Source organism: Euprymna scolopes, chromosome 14 (genome assembly GCF_053919585.1).
Source record: "Euprymna scolopes isolate OS-2025 chromosome 14, ASM5391958v1, whole genome shotgun sequence".
NCBI lineage: Eukaryota > Metazoa > Mollusca > Cephalopoda > Sepiida > Sepiolidae > Euprymna > Euprymna scolopes.
The window spans coordinates 114,625,498-114,638,768 of NC_136495.1; positions in this window are offsets into that span (position 1 = coordinate 114,625,498).

Sequence of the window (13,271 nt, forward strand, 5' to 3'; positions counted from 1 at the left end):
GTCAGTAGAGGGAAATTCGAAATAGCACTTACTTTTTGAGGCAAAGGGGAGATTCCATCCTTGTCAATTAAATGGCCGAGAAATTGAACTTCCTGGTAGCCAAGAACACATTTATCGATGTTTACTTTAAGACCGAAATGTGACAGTCTTTCAAAAGTTTGTGCCAGGTGTAGCCGGTGTTCTTCGAGGTTTCTGCTGGCGATTAAAACGTCGTCCACATAAGCGAATATGAACGGCAGACCTCTGAAAACTTTGTCAATCAAACGCTGGAAAGTTTGACAGGCGTTTCTCAGCCCGAAAGGCATCCTTAAAAACTCGTAAAAGCCGAATGGTGTGGTCAGTGCAGTTTTATGAATGTCTTCTTCTGCAACTGGAATTGGAAAATATGCCTTAACGAGGTCCAGTTTGGAGGAAATTGTGGCGCCTTGGAGTTGAAGTAAGCTGTTCGCCGGGCAAAACAAGGAACAGCTTAAAAATAATTTTTCATAAACATTAATAAAAAAACAAATATTCAGAAAAATTAATGAAAATAAATAGTCAGACTTGGCTTGTTAAAAGAAGTGTAATTTTATTTACTCTTTTGTGTATCACACTCATGTGGTTTCTTTTGTGTCCGTAGAAAAGAAAGAAATCTTGACTGACTGGGTAAATGTTCTCTTTTTTTGGCGTAAAGTCGAAAAGAAAAGATAAATTAAATATTTTTCTTTGGGATAGCCGTTCGAGTGAAAAGTGGCGTGGAAAGGTAAGAAGAATGTTTTTTTGGTTTCATTATGAGAACTGGCATAGCGCATGTCGCGCACATGTTACAGACACAGCAGTAGCGCGTGTTAACTCCTCAAGGGTCAGCGAGCGAAAGAGGAAGAGAGGGCACTCGAATTTGGCGCCACGGTTTTTTTTTGTCCTCTTTTTTAGAGCTCTCCGGAAATGGTTACAATTCGAAAGTCTCTGTCAAATTTTAGTTCCGGGGTAGATGCTACGGAGTCCATTCGCGAAGTCATGGATATGGGGAATAGGATATCTATCTGGAACTGTTTTCGCGTTTAAGCGTCTAAAATCTCCGCACGGGCGCCATGTGGTGTTGTCAGCTTTTTGTACCATGTGGAGTGGTGATGAACAAGCACTTTTCGAGGGCCGTATAATTCCCATGTGGAGTAGGTTTTGAAACTCGGATTTTGCGAATTTGTATTTATCCGGTTTCAAGCATCTGGGGGTTGAATAGACGGGTGGTCCAGTGGTCTTAATATATTGCTTAACGCTATGCTTGATGGGGTCCGTGTTTTTAAATGGCTGGGAAAGTTGAGGAAATTTTTGGAGTAACCGGCAGACGTGTAAATTTTCGGGTAGGGCAGTGCTGATTCCGAGGAAGTTGAATAGTGTCGTGGACTTTTATATCGGGGTGAGTGTTCTGACTGCGCATGTCTGGAATTCCTTTCAGGGGAAGTGACGTTTCGCCTGTGCGCACACATGTGCGCGTATGTCTGCGTATATGTGTGCACGTTAGCGCGCGCGTGTGTGTGTGTGAGTGAGTGTATATACGTGAACGTGAATATATCTACGCGTCTGCGCTTATGTGCGTGCGTACATGTAGGTGTGTGTATGAGGATGTGTATATGTGTGCATGTGTGCGTATGTGCGTGTGTATATGTGAGGGAAAACATGTTCGAACAGTCTGCAGAAAATGGACCAGTGATAAATAGAATTTTGAAATGTTCTCATTGACCAAACATTTAAAAGAAGAAAAAAAAAGGAATCTTATTGAATTTCGCTATTAATAGAGTGAATAGTCACTTGAAGTCTTGCTTGCTGGCTGTTCTTCATTTGGACTGCCCTTCCTCCTAACATTCTTTTCCTCGTCCCATTTTTTGACCTGTGTTTCACCAAGCCATCATTATTTTTTAGCTTTGATAGCAGTAGCCCTAAAAAACTGTATCTTTTGTTCACAAACCTTTTTCGTTTGTTTTGTTATACATTTATTATATTTTTATCCTGGTTCTTATATTTGATTTTCTGTATTTCGTATCTTTTATGATTCTTAGTTTCGTATATTTTGAGTTTGTACGAAACTCCCTTTAATTTAAAGAAAAAGAGCAATGCTAGCTTCTTGATAATGTCACGAGCCCAGCGCGAAATTCGGCCTCCCTTTTGGTTCCAGCGACGTGGAGAGTGGACGTAGATTCATTGCCCGGCGTAGATATGGAATTTTGACGAGCCCTCCTTCAAAGAAGAAAACCCGGCAAGAATACCCCGGGCGCATTGAAAGCGAACTTCTGAAGACTATTTACGTGACTACAGTTTGCACGTATTTAGAAGGAGTGAAAAATTTTAAAGGACTTTGAATTGAGAAAAAAAAGAAAAAGGCGCATTGCCTGACCAACATCAATTTGAGAGTACGTTCCTAAAATTTATTGTATATGAGAGAGAGATTAGGAACTACTATTTGAATTATATTGTATGCGTTCATTGATACATATTCAATATAAGAACCAGCGTATTTTTTTGTTTTGGTTTTTTTTTTTTTTTCATTATATATTGTTACCTTGGCGTTCTTTGTTTTTGAATTTAATGCCCGCAAAGGGAAAATTTTGCAACCAAATTCATTGTAAATAAAATCTCTTCTTTGTTTTGAAACAAGACCTTTATATTTTTTCTTTGCCTCCCCCCCCTTTTTATCTCACCCTTTTATTTATTTTTTTTTTTGCAGGCTAGTTATTTTCACGTCGAATTTATCTGAAAGAGGATAAATTTCCGACAGTTTGTTTGGTTATTGTTGTAAATAAAGGAAAATCTCAATTTCCTAAAATCATATTTCATATTCATATTTTTAATTGTTACCATTTGAACGTAACAATAACTTTATTATGTATGGGTTGTGGAACTTCATCTGCAAAAGATCTAGCTAATTTGCATATTCTTTTAAACATTCATTTTAATTAATTCCCTGTTAGTTTTTCCGGTTTTCTTATGGGATGATCATCTTTAGTTAACTATTACGTATAATTATATTCATGCAGGTATTCTATATGATTTATACTTGCGTAATATTTGCGTAAAAAGGTGATAGTAAATACAAAACTCTTTCTATATATATTTATGTATACGTATATACATTTGTTTGAAAAATGTTGCCTAGCAAATTCCTCCTACAGTCTTTGGTTTACAGACATGAAACTTCATAGATAGGGTATCCGAACCCATGCGAAACTTTATTTGGGTTTTAGCCGGGGAAAATCGGTGCAAAAGTGTGAAAATTAAAACAAAAATGGAATTTGCCAAGTAATGGTCGAACGACGCCATTACGAATAAGCATGCGTAACGTAATAGCTATTGGTTTATGTTTTAATTTTTAGCCTTGCAGTAAACATATCTTCATAGCTCAGTCATTAACGTCAAAGGAAAAAGTAAATCGTAAGCTAAACGTTTTGGTTTCGATTCTCGGTGGTGGCGCACGAGTCATTTTTCTAAAACTTTTGAAATCATTGCTATATATTGAGTCCAATATAATCTCCTATATAATAAAATGACTGCAAAAATTTCCCTCTTGACAAAAGTATCGTAGGTCTGCAGGAACAGATGCCACATACATATCCAATACGTATTAGCCACCATCTTATGTAACTTTCGAACACCATTTCAGACACATTAGGTCGTAATAATAAAATGCTGTATTGCATCCTAGGAGCAACCCCATCACAATCGCAACATCTTCAGAGGAAGAAGTTCCTATTTTTCCCGGTAAATATTTAATCCTTTCACCACCATTAGTCACCACCAGATGAATCTACACTTTCAGCAGATATTGTGATTAGACCGATCGTAACTAGCCCATAAACACATAGACATAAGATATTTTTTCCGGTTCATAAATCATAACGGCTTCCTTGGCAAATTCCGCCCATTCTGATTGGCGGAGACCTGACAATAATCATATTTCGGAATAAACTTATCGCCAGCGTTAATTCTATAAGGCTCGAACTTCTATCCATTAACGACTACTTGTTGTCAGGTGGTTGGAATGATCCGCAGTGGCGAATATTGGTTAGAATTTTATCATTTAAGAGGGTTGCTCGACAATAACTTGTTTACATTGGACTTGAAAATGACCATGTCAGCTGGAGAACAGCCACGTAGTATAGAGTTCCATAGGCTTGCAGTTCTAGAAAATGAACTTTGTTCATGGAATTTGTTTAGTTTAGGCAAAGATAGATAGTAAAGAAAATTGGAGATTGAAGTGCCCATCCTCGATGCGAGGTTAAAATCAATGAGCGAAGACGGGTACAATGAGTTTAAGGTTATGTATCAATTTGGAAAGTGCACTCTCCTGAAAATGTGTGATACTTAGGTTTAAATAGTCTCTTTCTTTATTTTTACATAGTTGAACGTTTCCTTACATAATATTAGAATTTATTTATGTCACATTCATTGGTTGGCTGTTTTCGTTGTTACCTTAAGTTCCTATGGATTGTCCAACAGATCACCCAATCACTCCACCCTTAGAAGTCACGTGATCTAACCTATGAGATCTCCTTCACAATGAGTTCCACCTCTTTTTTTCTTTCCTCCCAACGCAGGAGGATAACCCATCCTTTCTTCATTGACTTCATATCGATCAAGCTCTGACGGCAGTTCGGATTTATCTATCAATAGTTCACAGATTTCCAGCCTTGGTAATTAGCCTAAGTGCATCGCGACAGAGGCACACAAAGACGGTTCACACAGAAAATTCTTAACTTCCACATGAAATCCGCCAATATTGAGGGACGCCAATGCACAAATCGTTATTTGAACATCCCTCAATAGATAAGTTTTCGCGCGGCACGTATCCGCAAATATAAAATCGCTCCCTTTCAGCATGAGTACTATTTTCTGTTGTATATCTTGTACGATTATTGCTTGCCAATTAAAATTACTCGAAAATTATATACAACTAGATGCACCTGGCGTTGCCTGGTATTGAACGTAACATTAAATTTATTTAAAAAACTGAAGTAAAAAAAAAAAATGAAAGAAACTAAGACACGTACATGCGAGTATTATGTTTTTTTTTCTAAACAGTTTACTTCTTGTAAGTAAAAAAAAATACTCGAACTGAAATTGAAACCAAAACCTAAAGGCAAGAAGTCGAGTACAATAACACTACACCAGCATGATACGACATTTGAAAACTCTTCAAAAAATCTTATTCTTAACATAAAGAAGCTGTTATGTTGGAGAAATGTTTTCTTTCGGATCTTTAAGACAACTAATTCTACTGTGAATGTGTAACGAGTTTAAACGGATAGGAAACATGATTTATTTGGTAAAGGAACACAAAGGATACATGTACCAAATGAGGAAACGCTATTCAAATGTCCTCAAGAATAATTCTCTAGAAGACGAACAATTGATGTTTTTTTTTCGGTAGGGGGGGGGATACCAATTCCGCAAACAGGTTTGTAATAAACCCTAAAGGAAAAAGTATTGACTCTATACGGAGCAAGGCTGAAAAAAGTAGGAGTGTTTTGGTGTTGTGATGCTGCCATACTCTATTTCTATTTATTTTCTTCCCCACAAAAGCAAAATGTGACACAAGGTCGTTTATAATGTGGGAGAAAACCAGCTCCCCAAAAAGGGCCACTTTAGAAGTAGACAAAAATAAAAATATCTTTAGTATAGAAAAGTTTCCCCTCCATTGACCAAGGACAGATTAACTTAAATGTAGCATCAGAACAGATACTGCACTTGGATCTCAGTCCGAAGACCAGATCCTACTTTTTCTACTTCTACCCTACAGGTATTTGTTTGCTTCCCCACGAAATAAAATGTGGCACAAGGTCGTTTTACATGTGGGGGAAAACCAGCATCACAAAAAAGAGCACTCTGGCAGTAGGCAAAAATAAAAATTGCTCTAGTATAGAACGGTCTACAGATACCGTATATTGTCTCGTTTTATTTGTCGCTGTAGTTCGGACGATAAATTTTACTTTGTCGTTCCATTCGATAGAATTAATTCCTGAATTAGCCTCTCAAATACAAAATTTACGGTATCTATTGTGTAATCACTCACACACGCTCACGCGCAAATAATAATAGTTTTTGGGAGCCGCGCAAAATATATAAAACAGTCGTCTACTGAGAGATTTTAGTTTTTTCCCCTCTCGGCTCGCTTCGGCGACACAACGAGAACATACCTCTTGTGTTCACAATATCGTCACTGCCAATACTGCCAATACCATCAATACCGCCATACACACGCCACGCGGACAAAAATAACTTATGCACACACGCATTCATTCCGCACATCTTCTAAATTAATATAAATCACTCTCTTCTCGAATTACTTTCCTCATGGGACTCTTTAAGTAAGGCAAACTTCGCCAGATAAACACAAACTTTAAATTAATCTTATTATTTTCACACAGGACTTTAACCTTTGAAACTCATTAATTCCACGAAGGACTTTCACCTAACATTTTAATGATAATGACTTCGAAAGAACTTTCACCAATTGGACCTTTGTTTATTCACCTTGTTTTTGTTAAAAAATAAATATCGTGCACTTAAATCAGAAAGAGGCGTCGTTTTGTTTTCATTCCCTTTTTTATTATTTTGTTTGGGGGTGAGGAAATTTAATTTTACTTAAACTTCGGAACCCCTACAAATTGGTAACAGCCGCCCGTGTAATGAGACACGCACGTCCTTCTTCACCCTACACTATTTTAAAATAAAAATACAGAAAAAAAAGTCTCACTTGTCTTCAGTCTTACTGAAAGAAAAAAGGGGATGCGAAAAGTGTCTTTTAAAAATGTTTGTTATTTCTTTTTTTTTCTTTTTTTGTTGTCCTTCTTTTGAGAGGCACTATAGAAAGTTCTAATGTTTTTATTTTGTTTGAAATGAAAATGTTCTGAAGAGAGGTGAATTTCGGTAGAAATATCTTCCTTGGTTCCTTTCTTGGAAAACACATGAGTCGAATCTGCCCGTCTTGTCCTGACAGGCTGGCAGATTAAAATTCTGTATCGTACAGAAAAAAATCTAAAAAAAACACCGGTTCTTCGGTGAGTCCTTGAGACTAATATTTTTCTCTATTGGTAAAATCTTGTTTCTTTTTAATTGAATGTAATGCCAGTGTTTCGTTTGATGTTTAAAAAAGAGGGGGAGCCCGACGGAGTTCGAAGCCTAGCGTCTCCTGGTGATGCCGGATTATTTCGAAACTGAGAAATATGAGCAAGAGCCCTTTCTCCCTCACCCCTACCCGCTCTGACTGGGTACGAGGATGTCACTGCTGGAAAGGAAACATGATGATGATTCTGATGATGATGATGATGCCAAATCATGAAGTGAAGGCATTCTATTTAAGAATGGCAACAGGGCTGAATCTCACCCTGCTTCCCAGCACCGTTTGATGGTTGCTAGGATTCAAAACAACTTAAAAAAAACAAAAATTTGACAAGGCTACACTGATTTTATTATTCGACATCGTCAGGGTGGAAACATTGTCGAGTGACGGGTTTAGAGAAAAAATAATTCAAAATACAAAATACATAATTGCATTTTTGTTTTGTAAATAGGATTGTAGGAAGACTCGGTGTGGAGTCACCTATTGTAAACTTGTGAGTCAGCGTCCACCAATTCATAATTGAGATCTATCAATTTTTTAAGACCGATGTTGCAGATGCAGGAATCGCTAGAAGTCAAAAGGTGTAGAGTACCCGTGGAGCCGTTAAATCAGATCCCCACATATATAAAATAAAAATATGAATAACTCCGGAAAATAACGACACTTGACAAAGAACTCGAGATCGCTGTATTAATAGGAAATAACAACATTTATTTACGTCAGAGAAATATCACTTCAAATCGTTTCAATGGTAGTGTTTTCTTGAAACGAGATGCTCATTATGCAAACTTAGCTAAATGAGGATCGCGTGAAAATGGCATGAAGTTTAAGATTACTGATTTTCATGGACAGAGTGTCACACGTTGCTTGAATGTGCTTTATGAGAGGGAAACAGTTATCTATGATATAAATTTCACCTGTCTGTTTAAGTGTATGTATGTATGTATGTATGTATGCCAAAAACTTTCGACAGAGGCGATGGATTTTCACGACGTCGGTATCATTTGAAGCTCGACCCTACGGATGACAAATATAAAAAAATAGGCTAAAAACAGTAATTCCTTCATCCTCAACTAGGGAGGGGTTTTTTCGCCGATATTTTCGAAAGTAATCCCCTCTTTTTGATTGACTAGCCTTAATTTAAACCTTCGCCACTTCTGGTTTGGCGATGGACGCAACGGCAAAGATGCCACTTTTTTTCACGTTTTTCTCATCCTTCGCGGTATGGGTTCGAGCCTACCTGCCTACTGCCACTTTTTCTTTCTTTCTTTTTTTTTTTTTTGCTCAACACACACCTTCAAACACCCGGGCAACGCCGGGCGCCCAGGCTAATAAAACCATGTCAGCGAAATGCGTTTGTGCGCGTGTTCGTCACTTAAAAAGAGTTTTATTTTAGAATCGAAACCATTAACTTCAGCTTCGTTGCATAAGTTGGATTTTTTTTTTTTTTAATAATAAACGTGGATTTTCATATGCAATTTTATTTTTATTCGCTAGATAAATGTTTAAAGATTCTTGTAAAAATAAACTTTATTCATTTTTATTCTGCAGAAAAAATAGTTTCCTGGTACGCCACATAGAGATTTATCAAAAATGTTAGTTTTGTTTTAGAATCGAAAACGTCGACTTCAGTTCCGTTGTTAGATTTAAAAATATAATAAACGTGGTACTTTTTGACGTCCTGGCGTGATGGCGTGCCAAAAAAGAATTACCGACTGAAAATAGTTCATTTCAACATTTTGTTAAGAAACGGAAGTTGATTTGTGAACAAAAACATGAAATCCTATCCTAAGGAAATGAAACGAAACTTCTTCCGTTTATTTTATTCTCATTTTTTAATTACTGCAATAGGTAGTTTTAATTATTTTATTCTGTATCTTCATTTTTGTTTTCGTTGCTTTTTAGGTAATAATTGCTGCTAAATATTTCAGGGTTTTTTTTTCATACTTAGTTTATATTATTTTATTCTGTATAATCACTTTTTCGCCGCATTTTTTTTTATAATAATTGCTGCTAAATATTTAAAAATAACAACAACAAAAATAAATAAAGTAGAAAAATGCTTTTACAATAAAAAAAAATAGTGCATGCAAAATAATTAAAAATAATAACACTCCATCGTTTTTTGTTTGTTTGTTGTTGTTTTTGTTAGTATTGTGAAGAGAAGCTAATAAACGAAAAAAGGGTCAAAATTCAAATATATAACAAATAAATGTTACGAAAGGCAAGATAATTTACTCTTCTACCTACCTGGATAAGTTTCGTGTTTTATTTTTCGAATTTTTAAATATATTTTTTGTTTGTTGGCTTCTCTTCACAATACCCGTATATTAACATGCGCGTTATACAGGTCCACCAAAATAAACAAATAGGAAAAACAAAGATCGTACACTCTTAAAATTTCAGCAATGGACGGGAAATAATCCCCTGTCGATCTTTATTAGAGTTGCTTCCGCTTTGTCAACCAATTATTTCACACATACGAAACCACAGCCATAAAACAGAGACTAACTCAAAGAATACAAAAGTATTTACCGGGCCAGCAACCTTTCTCCTCTCTTTTACAAACAGCAACCAACATGCCTGAAGACGATCAAAGGCCAAACCGACCAAAACGTTACACAAAAAATACTCTAGATGAAACAATAGTCCGATCAAAATATAAATAAAAAAGAAAAACAAATAAAGCTATGCTTCGTTTTATTTCGATAATAATTCGTTGAAAAAAAATGGAAAAGAATAAGAAAGCTATGTTTCGTTTCGTTTTATATTTTCATTTTCGGTTTGATGTTTTACTGTCTTAATTCAGTTTCAAGACGAATTATTTCGTTGGGACGAATTACATCCCGATGGTAATGACTCGGTCAAAATTATGGGGTTTTTTTTTCACTATTCTGTAAAGTTTATAAAATTTTAAAGAATAGTTTTAATTACAATTTTTTTTTTTTTTTGCATATTATCCAATTCCGCCTGCTAGCAGTAAATGGCAAAAATAACAATATGTGCATTAAAAAAAAACAACATAGTTGTAAAGTACAAGCATATTTTGTTATACACATATTTTTAATTAAAGAACCCCTTTTCTGTTAATATAACCGTTTTTTTTTATTTCTTTAGTAAAAAATCTTTAATATAAATCTGTTATCTAAAAATTATAAAACCACGATTCAACTCACTTGGAACTTCCGGTTGAGATAATCGCAAACAGAACTCTACGTAAAACATTGTATTAGTACAACTTTAATTGGTATTATTATACCAAATTTATAGTAGCAGTGGAAACAAAATTGACAGCAGCAGTAGCAAAAATTAGCCGGAGCAAAAAGAACGATTTCCGCAAAAATAATCAATTCTGATTGGTTATAAACCTAGTGTTTGGTTAGGTGTTGTGACCTTGTGACCTAGCTTCAATCAATTAGAACGCAGTGGCCGTGAGAGCCTGGCACCTGCTAAATTTCTAAAAATAAGGTAGAATGCAAGCTCACCCAGGAGAGAGACTCTGAGAAGCAGCAATGTTGCTAAATTAACCCTTGTCAGTCAGGCACAGCTCTCATAAGGAAACTACCAATTTGATCCTAGCCGCTAGGCATAGGGTTCTCGACAACCACACGATAATTTCCAAACAGCAGTGTCGTTGTCACTATCTTCTCACTAATCAGCAACAGTGCTGTTGCAGTCTTTCCCCAACTATTATCGCAATGATAGCCTTTATGCGGTCAACGCCGCTCTGATATCATCTCACGATAAATTTACATAGACAGTCTTGCTCCAACTAGTATCACAATAATAGCCTTCAACGGTCAACACCGCCCTAATATTGTCTCACTGGATAATGTCTACCAGGACAACTTCGCTCCAATCATCGTCACAAGGGAATTACGTCTTATTCTTCAACAATTCTCTGACAATCGTTATTTTTTCTTGTATCGTCTTACGTGATAATTTCTATGCTAACAATTCCTCTCCAATATTCTTCAAAAGGGATTCACGTCACACTCTTGAACAACCCTCTCTCTTACAATCGTTCCTCACTCGCTAACAACAACTTCCTTTAAAGTTCAATAAATGATTGTAAAACAATCAGTCAAAAGGTCCATCCTGCGTTTTGTGCTGTTTCTTATTTTATTTTTTTCTAAGGCACACACACATTAAAATTTATTAATTCATTTGTGCGGGAATTACAGCATTCATCCACACCAAACCTCTTCGGTCAAAAAGTAGGACGCTTGAGAAATGGCCGACGTACCTGAAAGCATTTTGTTTTGTCAAAAATATGAATTTTTGACCAATCATGGCTCGATTTAAAAAAAATAAAAAAATTTGCAAGCCTCTGGGAGCCGCTAAAGAAACATAAAAGGCATGGAGAATTTCTCACGTCAGAGAAAGGGATAACCGACACCAATAGCAACGCTCGCCGAGTGAAATTCAGTAGCTGAAATGACAGCTTTCCTCGCATGTCATAGAAAATTGCTTAACTCGGTCTTTCTCTCGCTTCGCCATAACACATAGTAGAACTTTTTCTATCATGCTCTCAGGTCTTCACCTTCTTTCACTCTTCCTTCTTTCATACAGACTGACACATTGGCGCAAACTAAAAATTATTTTCTTTTCTTTTAACGAAAAATAAACAAAATTTTATTTTACATTATTTGGTAGTGTATTTCTTATTTGTTTCAGGAGATTTATGCAAGTCACCAACAGTTGGTAAACCCCGACGTTCGTCTATAAATTGGTGACACTCGCCGTTCAAAAATCTCCTACAGTTTTGTCTTTTTTTTTCGTAACTATACGTTTTAATCCATTATCTATATATTAATTTGCTTGTACGTACGGTGTCACGTCATCATCATCGCAAACATTAATTAATGAAACGCGTCATCATCATCGCAAACATTAATTAATGTGAATTATCTCCCTTTATTGTTTAATCTTTATCAGTTAAAAATCAGTAACCCCTTTTATTTCCCAAAAGTTCCCGAACAACAAAAAAAAATAATAATAACTGTCTATTTATGGTTCCGGATTATTTTAAAGGCAATTATGCATAGAAGGTATCGTTCCACAGTTTAAATAGTATTTTACTTACATTTTTAACGATGCCTTCTGTTTATTATTGTAGGAACGTTTATTCTATTTTATTCAGTAATAAATATATTTTTTTACATTTAACGTTACGAGTTTTTTTTTTTTGTTTACTGTGCCACTTTATGTTTTTTTTTATTTACTTTTTATTTACACAACAAAAAATATGTTTCGAAATAAATGTTACAAAAGTCAAGAATGACTTTATTAAATAAATAACCAAAGTCACCATTCGCAAATACACTGAGTAACATAGTCAAAACATATTTTACGTCTTGTTCTGTTTTGCTTTTGTTTTACGGCATATCAATCTTTTTTCGTGTTATTTAATGCTGAATCGAGTAATTTTGTAACATTTATACATCTTCACGTTGTTTACATAGTTATTATTTATGTTTTGTCTGTTTTATTTGCTTCTTTTACAGGCATTCATCATCTTCTAATGCCCACCGACAGATCATAGATATTTAAATACTATAAAAAATGGACACAACAATTTTTTTGATATGAAATAAAACACTTTGTTTCATTACTTACGATTTAATTTATTTAAAGAAATATTTATTTCCTATTTAAAGATCTTCAGTATATTTTATTTAACTGAAGAAATATTTATTGTTCATACATATATTTTTTCCATTATTTTTATTACATTGTTAGGTGAAGTTTCAGAATAGTTAACCCCCTCCCCATATTAAGAATGGCTTTCAGCATGATTCTTACAATAGTGTTATCAAAGTCTATTGATTTTTCTCATTTAACAAAATTTATAAAAATGATACAACCCCCTCCCCATATTAAGAATAGCTTTCGGCATGATTCTTACAATAGCGGTATCAAAGTTTTTATTTTTTTTATTTTAAAACAAATTATACAAAAAAAAAAGATACAAGACCATTAAATTTTTTTTTCATTAAATCGCTATTTAGGTGAAGGTTCAAAATAGTTAACACTTCTCCCCATAACCGTTTTTTTTTTATGCAGTAAAATACTGTTTCAATAATTATGGTTTAAATAAATATTTATTCCTTATTTAAAGATTTACAGTATAATTTATTTAACTGAAGAAATATTTATTGTTCATACATATATTTTT